Consider the following 6865-nt stretch of genomic DNA (forward strand, 5'->3'; position numbering starts at 1 on the left):
CCTATCCGATTTGGCTGAAATTTTGCATGCAGTGTTCCCCTATGACGTCCAACAATTGAGCTAAGTACGGTATAAATCGGTCCATAACCTGATATAGCTGCCATATAAAACGATCTTGGGTCTTGATTTCCTCAGCTTCTAGAGGGCGCAATTCTTATCCGATTGGAATGAAATTTTGCACGAAGTATTTTATTATGATATCTAATAACAGTGCCAAGTATAGTTCAAATCGGTTCATAACCTGATATAGCTGCCATATAAACCGATCTTGGGTCGTGACTTCTTGAGCCTCTAGAGGGCGCAATTCTCGTCCGATTTTGCACGTGGTATTTTGGTATCACTTCCAACCACTGTCGCAAGTATGCAAGTACGGTGTAAGTTGGTCTATAACCTGATATAACTGCCATAAAAACCGATGTGGGATCATGACTTCTTGAGCCTTTAGGTGCCGCAATTATTATCCGATTTGCCTGAAATTTTGTACGACGGATCCTCTCATGACCATCAACATACGTGTTTATTATGGTCTGAATCGGTCTATAGCCTGATACAGCTCCCATATAAATCTATCTCTCTATTTTACTTCTTGAGCCCCCAAAAGGCGCAATTCCTATACGAGTTGGCTGACATTTTACACAGGTCTCCAACATATAATTTAATTGTGGTCCAAACGGGACCATTTCTTGATATCGCTCTAATAGCAGAAAAAATCTTTTCCTATATCCTTTTTTGCCTAAGAAGAGATGCCGGGAAAAGAACTCGACAAATGCGATTCATGGTGGAGGGTATCCAAAGTTTGGCCCGGCCGAACTTAGCACGCTTTTACTTGTTTTTATTTAAATTAAATTTTTAAAAAAGTTATTATCTTAGAAATTGGTCATTATTATCCCATACCTATCCTATTGTTGAATTATGCAAATTTCTAACCACTTTTAGCTCTGTATTCATTATAGCTCTCAGTAGATTTCATGAATTATGATAGACATATAACCTCCATCTCATAACTCAGAAATATTTCGCATGATACTCTCTTTCCCAACTCGTATTTGCTGCCAATGATGTATTGGCACTGTGCGTACATGCAGTCATTCACTTGCATGGGGATGTATCACCCCAGAACAATATGCAACATGAGCAACGAAGCAGTTTACAGAACACAGAACTACGGAAAAACGAGGAAGCCAATGTTCCTGTGTGAAATTGCCTCCATATGCAGATTATGGGAGCCGAGTACCAACATTGGTGGTAGTCACTGCAAAAAAGAAATAAAACCAGCAAGGAAAGGCAAAAGTAGGGCGATGCCGACTGTATAATACTCTACATCTACTCTCTAAGTACAAAGAAGGAGCCATATCTTATTCTGAACCAATTTTGATGGACCTCGGTGGGTGTTTTCAGATGGGATATTGAACAGTCCCAATCAAATTTCGAGCAAATTTGTTCAAACTTTAATAACTACTGTGGACAAATGACAACTTTATCGGATATTAGCCAAAATCTGACGAAACTGTATCTACATCAGCTATATTTAAATCTGAACCGGTATCGACCGAATTTTACAGATATTGTGGAAGTCGTCGAGGAAAGTGCTGTGCAAAATTTTGGCAAGATTGGTCAATAAACGTGGCTTGCAGTGGCTCTAGGAGTGAAAATCGGGCGATATATATATACGAGAGCTATATCTAAATCTGGCCCGTTTTTCATGAAATTCACCGGTAATGTCGAGAGTCAAGAGAAAATTCCTCCTGCCAAATTTCAAGAGAATTAGGTAACAAATGACCATTTTATTGCATTATTACTGCAAATCGGATGAACATATATATAGGAGCTATACCTAAATCTGAAACGATTTCTACAAAATTCACCAGTAATGACGATTGTCATTAGAAAATCTTTGCTGCCAAATTTCGAGAGAATAGGTTTACAAATGGCCATTTTATTGCTGTGTTACTGAAAATCGGACGAACATATATATGGGAGCTATATCCAAATCAGAACCGATTTCTACAAAATTCACCACTAATATTGGGGGTCATAAGAAAAAACTACCTGCCAAATTTCGAGAGAATGACCATTTTATTGCAGTATCACTGCAAATCGGACGAATATATATATATGGGAGCTATATCAAAATCTGAAACGATTTCTACAAAATTCACTAGTAATGACGACTCTCGTTAGAAAATCTTTGCTGCCAAATTTCGAGAGAATCGGTTTACAAATGGCCATTTTATTGCTGTGTTACTGAAAATCGGACGAACATATATATGGGAGCTATATTCAAATCTGATCCGATTTCTTTGAAATTCACCACTAATATTTGGAGTCATAAGAAAATCCTTCCTGCCAAATTTCGAGAGAATCGGTTAACAAATGATAATTTTATTGCAGAATTACAGCAAATCGGACGAACATATATATGGGAGCTATATCCAAATCTGAACCGATTTCTATGAGATTCAACACTACTATCTGAAGTCATAAGAAAATCCCTCTTGCCAAATTTCGAGAGAATCGGTTAACAAATGACTATTTTATTGCAGTATTATTGCAAATCGGGCGAACATATATATGGGAGCTATATCCAAATCTGAGCCGATTTCTATGAGATTCACCACTAATATTGAGAGTCATAAGAAAATCCTTCCTGCCAAATTTAGAGAAAATTGGTTTATAAATGACCATTTTTTTGCAGTATTACTGCAAATCGGACGAACATATATATGGCAGCTATATCCAAATCTGAACCGATTTTTTCCAATTTCAATAATTTGAATCATACTTAACACAGTTGTTGGAAGTGATACCAAAACACTACGGGCAAAATTTCAGTAAAATCGGATGATAATTGCCCCCTATAGAGGCTCAAGAAGTCAAGATTCCAGATCGGTTTATATGGCAGCTATACCAGATTATGAACCGATTTGAATCATACTTAACACAGTTATTGGAGATGATACCAAAACACTGCGGGCAAAATTTCAGTAAAATCGGATGATAATTGCGCCCTCCAGAGGCTCAAGAACTCAAGACCCAAGATGGGTTTATATGGCAGCTATATCAAAACATAGACCGATTTGGCCCATTTACAATCCCAACTGACCTACACTAATGAGAAGTATTTGTGCAAAATTTCAAGCGGCTAGCTTTACTCCTTCGAAAGTTAGCGTGCTTTCGACAGACAGACGGACGGACGGACAGACGGACGGACGGACAGACGGACGGACATGACTAGATCGACCTAAAATCACATGACAATCAAGAATATATATACCTTATGGGGTCTCAGACGCATATTTCGAGGTGTTACAAACAGAATGACGAAATTAGTATACTCCCATCCTATGGTGCAGGGTATGAAAGAGGATAATACCGCATGGATTTTTTATATGCTTGGAAAAAAATTTTGTAATTTTGAGGCTCGGGAGATCGGTTCATATGGGAAGAGCTATATCTGGTTTGGACCAGTTGGAACCATATTTGGTACATATGTTGAAGGTCATAGGAAAGTTTTTCATGCAATATTTCAGCCAAATTGAATAAAATTTGCGCCCTCTAGAGGCTCAAGAAGTATACTAAGGAGATTGGATTACAGTGGAGCTATATCAGGTTTTAAACCGATTACAATCAATTTAGTGAGTTGTGTTAAGACCTTCGATATCCTTCTTCAATTTCGCCCAGATGGGTTTAGATCTAAATATAGCTGCCATATAGACCGATCTCTCGATTTAAGGTTTTGGGCCCATAAAAGGCGCATTTGATGTTCGATGTCGTCGAAATTTGAGACAGTGAGTTGTCTTAGGACCTTCGACATCCCTCTGCAATTTGGCTCGGATCGGTTCAGATTTGGATATAGCTGCCATATAGACTGAAATCTCGATTTAAGGTCTTGCCTTCATAAAAGTCACATTTATTGTCCGATGTCGTCGAAATTTAAGACAGTGAGTTGTGTTATTACCTTCGACATCCTTCTTCAATTTGGCCCAGATCGGTTCAGATTTAGATATAGCTGCCATATAGACCGATCTTTTAATTTAAGGATTTTGGGCCATAAAAGGCGCATTTATTGTCCGATGTCATCGAAATTTGAGACAGTGAGTTGTGTTAAGACCTTCGACATCCTTCTTCAATTTGCCTCAGATCGATTCAGATTTGGATATAGCTGCCATATAGACCGTTCTTTTAATTTAAGGATTTTGGGCCATAAAAGGCGCATTTATTGTCGGATGTCGTCGAAATTTGAGACAGTGAGCTGTGTTTTGACCTTCAATATTCTTCTTCAATTTGCCTCAGATCGATTCAGATTTGGATATAGCTGCCATATATACCGATCTTGGGTCTTGACTTCTTGAGTCTCTAGAGGGCGCAATTCTCGTCCGATTTAAGTCAAATTTTGCACGTGGTGTTTTGGTATCACTTCCAACCACTGTGAAAATCTTTCCATAACCTGATATAGCTGCCATATAAACGGATCTTGGGTCTTGACTTCTTGAGCCTCTAGAGAGCGCAATCCTTATCCGATTTGACTGAAATTTTGCAAGAAGTGGTTTGTTATGACTTCCCACAACTGTGTCAAATATGGTCTTAGTTGGTCCATAACATGATATAGCTGCAATATAAAGCCATCTGGGATCTTGACTTCTTGAGCCTCTAGAGGGCGCAATTATTATCCGATTTGTCTGAAATGTACAACGATTTCTCTCATGACCTTCGACATGACGTGTAATGGTTTGAATCGGTCTATAGCCTGATATAGCTTCCATATAAACCGATCTACCTATTTTACTTCTTGGACTCCTAAAGGACGCAATTCTTATTCGAGTTGGCTGACAATTTACACCTGTCTCCAAAATATGATTTAATTGTGGTCCGAACCGGGCCATATCTTGATATCGCTCTAATAGCAGAGCAAATCTTTTCTTTTATCCTTTTTTTGCCAAAGAAGAGATGCCGGGAAAAAACTCGGCAAATGCGATCCATGGTGGAGGGTATATAAAATTCGGCCCGGCCGAACAAAGCACGCTTTTACTTGATTCGCTTATTTGTGTTACATGGTGTTATAATTTAACATGGTGATGACTCTTTTTGAGTAGCGTTCATTGATTCTTCGTTGGCTGGTTGTACGAGAGATCCACAAAATATGTTATAAATACATGCTAAGGGTTAAGCATGCTCAATGCGGCATTATGCCATTGTAATACTGATGGTGATCATTTGTGCACTATGCGGTTAGGAAGTTCAGCATGGCTCATTGCTTATAAGCCGCAGTGGCAGCAGCATCATGATCATCATTGGGGCTTGCGTAAAGGCAGTGTGCATTTGCAGTTGATCGATTTGGGTGCAGTTAGCACCTGTCTTTAACCGACTTTGGCATTACTGCCACAAACAAAGTGATTATTCATATTCAGCGAAACCAAAAAAAAAAAAAAAAGGAAGGTGCCTCAAAAGGCAAAGGCAAAAAGGATGCAAGCCATAATTCCATATTGCTCCCGAACCCAGCAACAATAATCACATTACACAGTCAGCCAGCAGTCATTTGTTTCGAAGACGACATTTGCTTTGGAGAATAGGTCCAAGAGGTAATCTCTTTTGCTTTGTGGAGAATTTGAAATTCAAATATTGTGAAGGATATTATCCCATAGACAGACAGACAGACAGACGGACAAACTAATGCTCAGGGGGCTTGTGTGTAGGCATCATCTGCCTGCAAATGGCGGTATGCATCATGAGGCATACCATCAGGTGCATTAATCATAATTAATAATTCGTAACAAAATCAATCAATTACCATAGAGCCAACTAAGATATGCACCTTACACAGCATTACACCAAAGATGAGAAAGATGCTGCTCAGAATGAGGAAGAACCAGAAGAAGGATGTTCTAACGATGTTATGGAATTAAAAGGATTTTGATTAATTTGGGAACGAATAATCATTAAATAAATAAATGAACGAAAATGTTCTTTTTTTTTTTTTGCATGATTAAGTTGGGTTTCCAAGTAATGTTAATTTAATTTTCAGTAGCAAATCATTTTGAAGAATACTTTACACAGGACTATGGGTAAACATGGTAGACAGATAATTAAAATCACACTGATACAACGAAAGAGTATGGCAAGTTTATACCAGTGGCTGGTTATCTTTATGACAAGTGAAGCAGGAAGAAAAGGAGTTTTGGCATTGCACTACCTTTGGACTTAATGGACCTGTTACTCATATAGAGTTTTGCAATAGGGACTTGAAAACTTTGAATTTAATTTGTAAACACATTTTTACACTAATAATCGAATTGCCATGCTGTCAGTTTATTCAGTTCAAAATGTAATAACTACGGTTGACAAATGAAAAAAAAATTACACAAAATGTGACGAACATATAGATGGGAGCTATAACTAAATCTGAACTGATTTCGATCAAACTAAATGGATATTGTGGAAGTCGTCGAGGAATGCGTTGTACAAAGTTTTGGGAAAATTGGTCAATAAATGCCCTTGCAGTGGGTCTAGGAGTTAAAATCGGGCGATATATATATATGAGAGCTATATCTTAATCTGAACCGATTTCTATGAAACTCTCCAGTAACATCAGGAGTCATAAAAAAATCCCTCGTGCCAAATTGCGAGAGAATCGGTTAACAAATGACCATTTTATGGCAGTATTACTGCAAATCGGTGGAACATATATATGGGAGCTATATCCAAATCAGAACCGATTTCTATGAAATTCACCAGTAATATCGAGAGTCGTAGAAGAATCCCTCGTGCCAAATTGCGAGAGAATCGGTTAACAAATGACCATTTTATGGCAGTATTACTGCAAATCGGTGGAACATATATATGGGAGCTATATCAAAATCTGAACCGA

Source organism: Stomoxys calcitrans, chromosome 1, assembly GCF_963082655.1.
Source record: "Stomoxys calcitrans chromosome 1, idStoCalc2.1, whole genome shotgun sequence".
Taxonomy (NCBI): domain Eukaryota; kingdom Metazoa; phylum Arthropoda; class Insecta; order Diptera; family Muscidae; genus Stomoxys; species Stomoxys calcitrans.